At 38.1% G+C, this 13,714-nt stretch overlaps 1 protein-coding gene across 1 annotated transcript in view; it reads right to left on the bottom strand.

Moving 5' to 3' along the window:
• The window catches only part of LOC117358829 (cyclic nucleotide-gated cation channel beta-1-like), a 63,861-nt gene extending 51,033 nt beyond the window's left edge, over window positions 1-12,828 (bottom strand). The window contains exon 1 of the mRNA XM_033940576.1: window positions 12,729-12,828. The gene's annotated coding sequence lies outside the window, so the exon portion shown is untranslated. The remainder of the gene's footprint in view (window positions 1-12,728) is intronic.
• Between the last annotated feature and the right edge of the window lie 886 nt (window positions 12,829-13,714).

The raw sequence follows: 13,714 nt of genomic DNA, 5'->3' as shown, positions 1-13,714 counted from the left end.
AGATATTTTAACACCTAATAAATCCTTGTCGTTCCAAAATATACAAAGACATTTTTCCTTGTCTAACAATAATTATTATAAATGGCTTCAATTATGCCACTACCTTGAACAAGACGATGTTTTTCAACATTTTCATGAGCTTGTTCCTTCTATATTTCAAACAGCCTCTCTTTTGTTACATTCTGGTCACACCCGCCTCTGTCTTGTATAAAATGTTCATCTCGCTGTGTAAAAATTCTGTTGACAGTCTTCAGAAAGTATGGGAAGTTGATAGCGGCCATGCACTAGATTCAAAGCTATGGTCTACTTTTTGGACTAAAACAATGAGACCACTTTCATCAATAAAATCATGACAATCTATGTTCTTCTTATATCATAAGATTGTATGGATTCCTCATAAACTCTCTCTCACTGGTTTGCTACCAACCAACAAATGCTGGAATTGTGAACAAAATGTTGGAACATTAATGCATATGATTTATGAATGTAAATATACTATATTGTTTTGGAGAGAGGTTTGGATAATAATTCAAAAGATTTTTCATATTCAATCCGATATTTCCTTCTCAGTAGTTATTTTCAAGTCTCATTCTCCAAATGTTTTTGATATCTTAATGGCAATTGCACAAAAAAAATCATATTATCTAAATGGAAATCTAAACTTCTTTCTGTGCAGTTATCATGGCAACCAGTATTACATCATCATAAACTTATTGCTGAGAAACTTGATACATCATACTCTATTAACTAAACACTGGTTTGCTGGCCAGGAAATACATTCTTTACTATGGCGGCAGGCAGAGGTGCCCACTGTTACTATGTGGAAAAATGAGCTTTTTACTTTGTTGAAACATGAATATTTGGATGTTAAACATTGTGGCCCTGGTCGTTGGAGAAAATTCTGAGCTATTTGGGCTCCTGTTTGGGATAGTTTGTCCCTTGGGGCCCGAAGCACTCTTTTGAATTTTTGACACTGGAGCGCATGGGAGGAGGTAGGGGGAGGCTGGGGAAGGGGGGGGAGGACATTGTTTGTCTCTGTTGGATTCATTTTGTCTCCATGAAGAAACCACATGGTAGACTTTCTTATCTGATGTTTTGGTTCAGATTGTAATTAGTTTTCAGTATGCTGGATTTTGCATATCAACAAATTGAAATACACATCTCCCTCGTTATTCACGGGGGATAGGGGCAGAGCCAGACCGCGAATAGGGAAATACCGCGAATATCCGGCTCTGATTCACCCTCGCCTCCCTCCTGCCTTCCCCCGGCATCCCAGCCTTACCTGGTGGTCTAGCGGGCTTTCAGGGCAGGAGCGATCTTCCTACGCTCCTGCCCCGTGCAGATCGCCAATAGGAAATGGCTGCTGTGAGTTCCTGTAGTCTCTCGAGACTACGACGGGAACTCCCCCCATGTTACTGTTATGTTCTTTCTACGTTTTGTATGATTTTTATAAAACTCAATAAAATGTCATGGAAAAAAAAGTACAAAGACCAGGGGACACTCAATGAAATTACATGGAAATATTTCTAAAGTAATTAGGAGGAAATATTTTTTTCACTCAATGAATAGTTAAACTCTGAAATTCAGAGGTTTGGATAAATTCCTAAAAGGGAAGGACATAGACCATTTATTTATTTTAAACTTTTTAATACTGTTTAAAGAAAAAACTAAAGTTTACATCAATAAAAACATACACAAAATAACAGACAAACTACCCCCCCCCCTTTTTTTTTTTTTTTAAACATAGCGCGGTTTTTAGCGTTGGCTATGGTGGTAACAGCTTGAAAGCTCATAGAATTCCTAAGAGCATCAGAGCTGTTACCACCATGACCAGTGCTAAAAACTGCATTGTGGCTTTGTAAAAGTGGGGAGGTAGGGGAGGGTTAAAATCTTAAAATCTCTATAATTAAATAGTTTCTTCATTATTGAGATGGCTTCGGGAAATCCACTGTTTATTCTTAGGATAAGCAGCATAAAATCAGTTTTATTACTTGGGATCTAGCTAGGTATTAAGGATCTGGGTTGGTCACTGTTGTAAAAAGGATACTGGGATTGATGGACCTTTGGTCTATCCCAGTATGACAATTCTTATGTTCTTATGAAGATGTGGTAACTGTGGTTAGCATAACTGGGTTTAAAAAAGGTTTGCACAATTTCTGGAGGAAAAGTCCATAGTCTACTATTGAGACAGATATGAGGAAAGCCTCTGCTTACCCTAAGATTGTAAGCATGGAATGTTGCTACTATTTGGGTTTCTGCCAGGTACTTGTGGCCTGGATTGGCCACTCTTAGAAACAGGATACTAGGCTATATGGACAACTGGTTGGACCCAGTATAGCTATTCTTATGAAATCTATTCAGCATGCAAGGGTGTTTCTCATACTCAGGCTAGCACTTCCTTGGTTGTCATCTTTTCTGTTACATAAGCAGTATAGGTCTAAAGGGAACCAGCAGTTTCTCCTTTTCCAAACAAGAGCTGCCCCACCCAAAAATTCCAAGGGGCTCTTCCTTCTCTTCCATAAAGTTCCTCTACTGAAACAAATAACAAAAGCATACAAAGCATGACTGCATGAGCTGATATGTCTGTGCCTGGCTGTATGTATGTTTTGGGGAGACATTCTAGAAGGGATTGGGACTTGTATGCCACCATTTTGTAGTTATACAACCACACTCAAAGCAGTTTACATAAAGGTACTTCAAGTATTTTCCCTATCAGTCCCAGTAGAGCAGTGGTCTCAAACTCAAACCCTTTGCAGGGCCACATTTTGGATTTGTAGGTACTTGGAGGGCCTCAGAAAAAATAGTTAATGTCTTATTAAAGAAATGACAATTTTGCATGAGGTAAAACTCTTTATAGTTTATAAATCTTTCCTTTTAGCTAAGTAATAATAATAATAATATTGTAATTTATAGCTAAAGAGACATATGATCAAGAAACTGTTTTATTTTACTTTTGTGATTATGATAAACATACCGAGGGCCTCAAAATAGTACCTGGTGGGCTGCATGTGGCCCCCGGGCCGCAAGTTTGAGACCACTGCAGTAGAGGATTAAGGATCACAGAGAGCAGGTCAGAGTTTGAACCCACAACCTCAGCGTGCTAGGGCTGTAGCTCTAACCAGTGTGTCACGCTCTCATTGCAGGGGATAGTTTTGAAAGGTAGAAGGGCAATTATGGGGAGTAGTTTGGAGGGGGAGAAATTACAAGTGAAGGTAGTCTGTGGGAGTTTGGACTGTTTTGTTATTTTTCATTTTTAGAAGTATTTATTGAAACTCAAATACAGCAAGGAAAGTACAAACAGGTTTGTGAAACACAATAGAGATCCTGTACCAGAGTAAAGAAACAAATAGTACCTCCAGTAACACTTCTACTCATTTTAAAAGTTTTGGGAATTTTTGCCCCTTCAAGGAGTTTAGGCTGTTTTACATTAGTGGGGCAGTTCTGAGGAGTGGGGACAGTTTGTGGGGTGATGGGGTAGTCGCAGGAGGTTCTTTTAGAGCAGTGGTCTCAAACTCGCGGCTTGGGAGCCACATGCGGCCCGCCAAGTACTATTTTGAGGCCATCGATATGTTTATCATAATCACATAAGTAAAATAAAACAGTTTCTTGATCATATGTCTCTTTAGCTATCAATTACAATATTATTATTAAGACTTAGCCAAAAGGAAAGATTTATAAACTATAAAGAGTTTTACCTCATGCAAAATTGTCATTTCTTTAATATGACATTAACTATTTTTTCAGAGGCCCTCCAAGTACCTACAAACCCAAAATGTGGCCCTGCAAAGGATTTGAGTTTGAGACCACTGTTTTAGAGGGAGTTCATCAGAATTTGAGGAGAGTATATAAGTGAATGTATGAAGCTGCAGAACCCATCCAAGATTGGAGAAACACAGAGCAAAGAGGGAAAAAGGCAAAAAGTAACAACCTACAAATGAAGGAGACCAAGTGGTAGCTTGGTCATGGACTGTCAAGAAGAAAATTTTAAGTCAGGAACACTTTATTTCCTTTCTGTGTGCATGAGAAGATAGTGGTGAGCCACAGACACCAAAAATACTGTTTAAACCTGTTTCATAGGTCATATTCAGCCCCGTTTATTGGAGGACTGGCTGCATTAGTTAAATTTAAGCAGATGGCTTAACCTTTAACTGAATTTTGATACTGCTGTATATTCCCACCACTATTCCTATTTTAGTAAGAGGCTGAATTTCTCATTGTTATTTGTGAGTTTGACCTTGTGTGATATGCTGCCCTTCCGGTGCTGTGTTGCTTCCTGTTCTTTAAAGTTTTGCACTTTAAGGAGTTCTGGTGCTTTGTTGCCTGCTTACCAGTTTTTTCCACATGAGATTATCTAATGAGATTCAGGATGTCTCCTGCAAAAGCGGGAGTGATGTCATATCATTGCTGAGCTTCTGCTGAGTTGATTAGAATTGGTTATTGTTCTTTTTGTGTTTGTGTGATTTCCTGGTTCCATTCAAGTTGATAACACTTCAGTAATGTCATCAGTTCATCTCATCCTACCACAGTAGTCATTTTCATATAGGCTGCAGCAACTTCAAAATGCCACCGTCCAGGTTAGGTGTACTGTAGACTAGAAAAACTTTGCTGACATTGGAGGTGGTATAGCCTATGACTGAAAATATGAGTGAACTGATGTGACTCCATCTATTGAAAAAATACAGATAGGAATACTTACCTGCATTTCATTAGTTTTCATAATAAAAGTTTGAAAAAGACTCTTCCTTATTCACAGTTTTTAAGATTGCGTAGATTGTGCACCGATATGGATGAATTTGAACGACAGGCACCAGGGCCGCCATCAGAAATTTCTGGGCCCCTTACTGAGCAATCCTATTGGGCCCCCCACGCACCCCTTCCCCCCCACTTTTGTCCGGGGGGGTGCTATCAGGAAATCGGCAAGGGACAAAAAATAATATGACAGCAGTGTTTATTGTTTATTGTTGTGCACAGCAGAAGCATAATACAGAAATTTGTGCTATGGTGGCCTAGGACCAATGTTCCCTCTAAGGATTGATGAGGTATGTGCAAAAAAAAATATGCATGAGCGAGAAGTTACATACTCCACAAATTTATGAGCAGGCGCGGAGGACACATTTTTAAACAAATGTAGTTTATCCTTGTACTCCTTATGTATTTTTAATCATCTATGGATATGTTTGTATGTTTATTGTTCAAATGGTTTTATTTATTTCCCCAAATTTATTTTTGTTATACGCATTGAAATTATTTGATATTGCGTTTAAATCAAAATCTCAATAAACTTGAAACTTGAAACGAGTGCCCGTGAGATTGTGGGAGGCTTAAATACTCAAAACTTAGAAGAATAACAATTTACTTAAAGTTTTTGCTTCGCCAGCTTACTGGTATCTTTACATACAATGGCGTATCTAGCATATGTAACACCCGGGACCCATCATTTTTTGGCACCCCCCCCATCTGTAAGAAAAACATGATTTTTAGTAACAAACCACACGTCACACATAAGTACCTAGGAAAAGGCAGCATCTTACATATTGCAGTGAGCAGTACATCAATACACCCATTGTAAAACTAAACAAACCAGACCAGCACAGATCAATCCTACACTGTCAATCCTAACAGAAAACCATGTCTTTCGAACACACAGAACACAGAAAACACCTTCGCCTAGTATGGAATATGTCATCACAAACTAACCCCTCCCCCTTTTTACAAAACTGTAGTGTGGATTTTAGCCACGGTGGTAACAGCCCTGACGCTCATAGAATTCTGAGCATCAGAGCTGCTACCGCCACGGCTGGCGCTAAAAAACGCTCCACAGTTTTGTAAAAGGGGGGATAAAATAGAAATACACAGTTTCAACGCTCTAGCTCAGAGATGCCCAAACGTTTTGGGCTTGCGAGCTACTTTAAAATGACCAAGTCAAAATGATCTACCAAAAATAAAATTAAAAAACACAAAGCACACTATACGCTGAGAAAATGTTAATTATCATTCCTATTCTGGGTTTTTTCAAAGAGGTCAAGGCAGATGATTCTATGCATTGTCACCTCAGTAACAATCATACAAAAATAGACAAATATACCCCCCATCCTTTTTATTAAACCACAATAGCAGTTTTTAGCGCAGGGAACTGCGCTAAATGCCCAGCGCTGCTCTCGACGCTCATGAAATTCTACTAATTTCATAATAATTTCATGCACTAAAAAACACTATTGCGATTTAGTAAAAGGGGGCCATAGTGCAAAATATAGACAGCATATATAAATTCAGACACATTTTGATCACTAAATTGAAAATAAAATCATTTTCCTACCTTTGTTTGATAATTTCATCTGGTTGCACTTTATTCTTTTGACTGTGCATCCAATACTTCTTCCCTTCTTTCAGCCTCCTGTATGCTTCCTCTCCTCCAGACCTCATTCCCTCCCCCAACTTTTTCTTTCTTTCTCTGTCTGTCTTTCTCTGATTCTGTGCCCCATTTTTTTTGCTTTGTTTCTGGTTCCCTGCCCCCCCCTTCTTTCTTTCTTCCTTCCTTCCTCCGTGCCCCATTTTTTGCTTTTTTTTCTGGCTCCCTGTCCCCCCCACCTTCTTTCTTTCTTTATTTCTTTCTTTCTTCCTGCCTCCCCCATGCCACCACCGCCGCAGAATAGGCTGCTGCCGCTGCCGCAATCGGGAACAGGCCGAGATCTCCCTGCTTCTCTTCTGCACGGGGGCCAATCAACTCTCGCCGCCCAACGTCAATTCTAACGTCGGAAAGGATGTTCCGGGCAGCCAGGCAGCTATTGGCTAGCCAGAACGTCCTCTCGACGTCAGAATTGACGTCGGGCCGCCATGAGAGTTGGTTGGCCCCGCAGGGAAGAGAATCAGGGAGATCAAAGACACGGTGCCGGCCTGATCCCCGATGGCAGCAGTGAGAAGGGAAGGGAAGCAGGTTGGGCACCACTGCTCTAGACGAGCCGCATTCTAGGGAGAACAGTGGACCGCCCCCCTTGGTACGCCACTGGAGCAGCAGCATGTCTGGCCGGCTCATTCGTTCAAAGCCGCGGGTGGCGGCTCCTTGCGAGATCTGCGCCTGCGTCTGAAGTCTCTCTGATGGTGTGACGTCAGAGAGACTTCCGATGCAGGAGTGGATAGCGCAAGGAGCCGCCAACCCGCGGCTTTGAACGAACGAGCCGGCTGCTGCTCCAAAAGGAAGAGAATGATCGCCTCTAGACCGCGGGCCACAAATAAAACCTGGAGAGCCACACGCCGGCCACGTGTTTGAGACCGCTGCCTTAGAAGGAACACTGCCTAGGACCCTGGGGGAGCCAGGGCCCCCTGCCACCTCCGGGCCTCTGAATGCAGGACTGGTAGTACTGCCCTGATGGCGGCCCTGACAGGCACCATTGATGACAAATAATTTTATAGCGAGAGGTTATCCAGAGGAGTGTGTTAGGATGTGTCGTCAAAAAGCACAAATGAAACATAGAAAAGAACTGTTGAATCAGGCACTTACTAAATCCAAACCTGAATTAGTGTGTACGCTCAGATTCTCCCACCTTTCTCGTGACATACAAGGCATCATTAAAAAGAATTGGCATATATTGCAATCTCATGAGTGTTTTGAGATTACACCAGTAATAGCATTCTCTAGAAATAGAAATCTTAGAGATATGTTGGTGCCTTCTACTCTCCCTGAATTAACATCCAGTTGGGCATGTGCCTTGTGGACATTGCTCAATATGTAAACACAGCACGACCATCGAGAGTTATAAACATCCAGTTACTGGAATTAAGGTTACTTTGAGAGAGTACAGTTGTTGCCAAACCTCACAAGTTTTTTTATGCAATTATATGTCCATGCCAAAAGTGGTATATTGGCAAAACTAAACGTATGATTAAAACCAGGATGATTGAGCATAGGAGTTGCATCAGTAGGAACGTACAGTCTGCACCAATCGTTGAACATTGGTATGAAGAGGGTCATTGCATTGATGAGTGAAGTTTTTTTTGTATTGAAAGTGATTAAAACAAGATGGAGAGGAGGAGATCCTGATTTTTTGCTTATTAGAGAGGAACAACATTTTATTCATAACTATAACACAATTAGTCCACATGGTTTTAAACATGGAACTTGATTTGAGACTGTTTCTGTAATTTACACACTTACATATTCTTTTTTTTTTTTTTGTTTTGTTTTGGTTTATTATTTCTTTATGAACCTTGTTAATGCTGAGTAAAGTTACTCCCCTCCTTTACTTTTTTATGTGTGTTTTAGTTTGGCCTTTAGATGCTTCTACTTATATTATTATATGGTGCAATTTACTAGTCCTTTAATGGGACACATTATCTACACTATCCGTTCATTGTTATGGCATTATGGCGATTGGTGTTCCGAGGTGTTTCTATGGCCGAATCTGTGACGTCAATACGTTGACGTCTGCCATGAATTTAAACCTTGTGACGAGCTCTGTTTCCTCTTTTCAGTTACAGCACGATTGGTTTGATATCTGATGTTTGATTACTGCTTCACAACTTCATAGTAAGTTTTTTAGCCTGTGCTTTTCAGTCTGCACTCTTGTTTGTTTTTTAAGTTTATTTTTTCGGTAGTGATTCGCCGATTTGTTTTACTTTTCTTGGTTTTGAGTTTTGTGGTTCCGTTTCCATATCCTCTGTGCTTATCGGCTCCTAATTGTTTTGCAAGTCCTTTTGTAATGTTTGGACAGCCATTCTGTCCTTTTTACAAATATTAATTTTGTAATGCGTTTTTTTCACTCTACGGATGTGTCTATCCCTATGAACATTTGATTTTCAAGGTTTTCTTCTGCATTCTTAAATGCTTCCGACTATCTAATGGCTCTGTAGCAGGAGTTCATAGCGTTTACCAGTATGTGTTTCCTTCATTTTCTGAACTTCATTATTCAGTGATCGTTTTCTTTTTCTTTCTTTTTTTTTTTATCTTTAGTTTGGCAGCCGCGTTTAGAGGGTTATGCATCTTTATATTTATGGTTACCGTATATGGTTTTGGATACACCTGTTGAAGACTCTTAAGGTAGGCACATTATTTTTCTAATGTTTCTTATAAGTTATGCCAGGTGTTATACAATTACCTTTATATGAATACCCATTTTTATAATAGTGTCCTCCTTTGTCATTCATATTTAAAATATAGGGTTTTGTTCTCTTTTGAGCAGCATATAGTACAATATCTTACTCCTGTTTAAATGTACATTGCTGTGATTTTCAAAGTTTTATTAATATATATTTTTAATTGATATAACAACAAATTCAAAACTATAATAAATCTATAAATGACATTAATGGGCCCCATATTAATTTAAAAATTTTTATGTTTCCTGAAAATCAGCATTCACTTTCTCATATTTATAAATTAAACATAAATTTGCCCACCAGAATGTGAAATTTAAATGGGGGGGGGATTTTCTTTTAATTTCTTTTTTTTTTTTTATTGATTGGGTGATAGGGTGGGTGGGAAGGATTGGTTTGAGTCTTGAATAATTAAATATTTATATAGGTGCTTACTATTTCCTTATAAAGATGAAATTTGACATTTGCACTTTTGGAAGGGTATAAATATACTTTATCAATAACTATATCTATAATAATTTTTAATGGGGAAATATGTTGATCTTATTATATATTCTAAGGATTTTAAGTGATGTGTAAAATGTATCTTTTTTCTTGTATTCACTTAATGAAAGTGTTAAAAATGAATAAAGATTTATAAAAAAATATATATATATATATTTTTTTTTAAATGTATTTATTAAATATTAATTGATATCATTGTTTTTATATAATTAATGAGGTGGTAGCTAAAAGTTTTTAAAAAATCTTGTTCATACTTATGTGGTATTTTCAAGTGTTAGCCCATATGTATGCTCATGTGTTTATTATATATATTTTTTCCTTGCTGTTACTATACATTTTTTATATACTGTTTATCATTATATATTTATATATGTTTTTTAGCTTGTGATCTGATGCACTTTGTATGTTTTTAAATTATCCATGTATGTACTTGTAGACTCCTGAGGCAGGCCGGTTAGGCCGAAACATGTACATGTCGGGTCAGTGAGTCCATGGATGTATTTATGAAACTTTGGATGAATAAAGGCATTTGAATTCATCAGATGTTTTGAAGGACACTTTTTTGGTGCACATCATTCTGATTGGGACAATTCCGCTCTGTTTTTGTACTCCATATAACTATACAGTCACTCTAATCTGAGGCTATTTTTCTACCTATAGTATAAGGTATAGATATTAGAGTTTAGATATTTATGGGTGGGAGATATAGTATATTTATTTTGTTTCAATGATATTATATTTATATCCTATGTGACACATACCGAGGATCTAGTACAAATATACATTAATATTTCTTTGTAATCTATTGGCCTCTGCAATTACCCTTTGCAATACCATGCATACCAAATCCACACCAAAAGTTATCCTCTACAAATTACCCCTGCAAACTGTCTTACTCCACAAAACTAATCCTCCAACTGCCTGCCACCAGATAAACTACCTTACCCTTAAAGCCTAACACCTCCCACAGCTATCCCATCGTGTCAAAAACTGCTCCACCCCAATAAATCTAAATATCCTCCCCCCCTCAACTTCCCCATAATTTCAACAAACTATCCCACTTCCAAAGATTATACTACCCACAACTGACACATCACCCTGAAACTGTTACACCATCCCTCAAATTTATCTCCCCCCCCCAAAAAAAAAAACCAACAACAAAAAAACTAGTCTCTCACAACTACCCCGATATTCTGTGGGCAGAGCCTATTTAAGCCATTGGCAAACTGCACATATTTTGTGTCCACATGTTTAGAGGGAACTCTGTGAGTAGTGCTCAGGACTCAAATGATTGAATTACCTTCTGTCTGGCCTTTTTTCTCAAGTCCAAAAAATGCCCACACACACTACAACACATCCTTCTACCCAGCATATGTGACACACAGTACTGATCATTTTTAATACCTCCCTCTACTTGAAAACATGATTTTTAGTAATAATCCACAGCTCGCACACCAAGAGTGTACTTAGGAAAAGGCAGCATCTTACATACTGCAGTGAGCACTAGAATATCAATACACTCATTGTAAAACTAAACAAGTCAAATTAGTACAGATCGATCCTGCACAGTCAATGCTAACAGAAAGCCATGTCTTTCATATACACAGAACACAGAAATACCCTCACCTAGTATGGAACAAATAATCACAAACTATAAACAGAAATAGGAACCACCAAGAAGCTGGACTGCATACAATGCAACACCACAGAAACAATGATGCATGTCCCCTAAAACTGTAAAATATTAAGATAGCAGAAGTAAATGTAAATAGCAATCATTACTTTACAAATTACACCCCCCCCTTCTTCTAGAAATAATAAAATTGCTTATAATTCTATCGTACAAAGAAATTGTACATGAACATGTAAGAGACACAATTTTCTCCATTAACAGTCCAAAGTATTGGAACTCGATACCATTGGCACTTAAATCAATAACTTTCGTTGATACGTTTAAAGAGTACTTTAAAACCTCTCTCTTCTCTGATGAATATTCTCAGGTTTAACGGGTAGCGCTGTTAGTATCTTGGAAAACAGAAGAATATCCCTAGTGTTAATTTCTTTCTTTGCTTAATTTATTATATTCCCCCCCTCCCTCTTAAACCCTAATTATATGTATTTGTTTGGGTTATTTTTATACACTGTGCTGTTATTTTACTATGTTTTATATTGTAAAGCCACCCTTAAGGTTTTTTTCCTAGGGGAGGATAGAAAATTTTAAATATATTTGGAAAACCGCAATAGCAGTTTTTAGCGCAGGCTAGTGCTCCCCGGAGCAGTGAAGAGCATTAAGCGTGCCGGCCTGCGCTAAAAACTATTGCAGTTTTCCAAGTGGAACAAACAATTTTAAAAAAGGGAAAAGGGAAAATGAGACAGTAAAAATTTACCCCGTACTGTCTTCACATTCCAGATACTGAAATTGCTATCAAAGCCCTTCCAGCCTATCCTAAACTGACATTGCCATATATGGGATACAGACCATACAAGTCTGCCAGACATCGACCTTAGTTCTTCTTAGCTGGAGTTGTCATCTAAGCAACACTGGACATATCAACACACATGCAGCTATTTAAGTTTTGGGTTTTTATACTTTTGGGATTTTTTAATTACATTTATAATAAATCATGTAATGTACAGGCAAACTGTAACAAGGCATTACCTAACTAAGAGAAATCACAAATCTTTCTTTCCATTTCTTGCAGGGCATCATGAGCCAAAAGTATTCAATAAGTATACTGTGGAGTCAATAAATCATAAATCCTACTGGGCAATACAGCAGATTGACAAATAACATGGTGCATTTAATAAATGTTCTTAATAGTCAGAAGGCCTTAAAAGCTAATCTTATATAAATTATTTTTTTATATATTCAAAATGGTATGGTACCTTTATAACCTTCTATTACCCAGTTCCTTTTTTTTCTACATATACATGAAATACTTATGAAATATATCCTCAGCCATTATTCTGCAGGGATAAAGATATCAAAATGTTGACACTAAACTTTTACATCTCTGTATTCCCTAGCCCTCGTCTCTGCAACTTGTGAATCATCTTTGTTGTCTCCCCAGCTCTCCACTAGTCAGAACCGTTTCCCCTTTCTCACATATATTTCCCTCTTTCTAGGCCTGTACCTGGAGATTCTTTCACTGGCCTCCTGTTTCTCCGAGTTACAGGATTATTCCATTTGCAGAATGCCAACACTGCTGGAAAAGAATCATTCAAGCTGAAGCCTGTGCTCTATTATGCTGCAGTGCTCTAGACATCCTGGATTTTCCCAATCTTGCACACAGACTCACTGCAATCCTCTTAGGGACTTAGAAGATGATTAGAAATTTTCCCACCATGTAGGTTAGATTAATACAACAGAGATGTCCCATATGAAAAGGAGTACAAGGCTATCCTATAACTCATGTTAATGTAATGGACATTCTGAGAACTCAGACCAATGGGCCAGCACTCAAAACAAAAGAATAGACTTGTCCAACGATAAAGGAAATAAGATCTCTGACAACCATAGAACAAGGGTTATTGTATAAAAAAAAATATAGGATCACCTGTTATATCACAAAATCTAGAAAAAAATATAAACAATGGACATTGACTTTGGCTCCTGCAACCACTCACTGATTTACTCTGGAGATCAAACTGGTCCAAATGTTTTTTCACATTGTCTTTGTTGCTGGTTTAGAATTTGCACCCTGTATTGGTTGGGAGGGAATGGGGAATGGATATAGGGAAGTGGCGGGTATGACGATGAGGGCTTCAGAATACTGGAAATATTGGGTACGGATATATAATTTCATAGATTTGTTGGTTTTCTCTTTTTATATGCTGAAGATGTTACTGCTTTGATTGTTTTGATTTACTCTGTTGTACCCTTCAATAAAGAAATTATAAATGAAAAAAAAAATATGACTACCTTACAGCCCATGGAAGAAAAATATTCCAAGGGGATAACATATGAACATAAGAATAGCCAGATAGGGTCAGATCAATGCTCCATCTAGCTGCTATCTCTTCTGACCCCTATTTTTTATATATTAACTATATAGATGTTATGCCTTTAAAAACAAAAGAACAGCCATACCTTCAGACCAAAGGTCCACCTAGCCAAGTT

The sequence above is a fragment of the Geotrypetes seraphini genome, chromosome 4 (genome assembly GCF_902459505.1).
Source record: "Geotrypetes seraphini chromosome 4, aGeoSer1.1, whole genome shotgun sequence".
In the NCBI taxonomy this organism is placed as follows: Eukaryota; Metazoa; Chordata; class Amphibia; order Gymnophiona; family Dermophiidae; genus Geotrypetes; species Geotrypetes seraphini.
The sequence above is the reverse complement of the archived record's forward strand: the minus strand, read 5'-3'. Positions and strand labels throughout refer to the sequence as shown.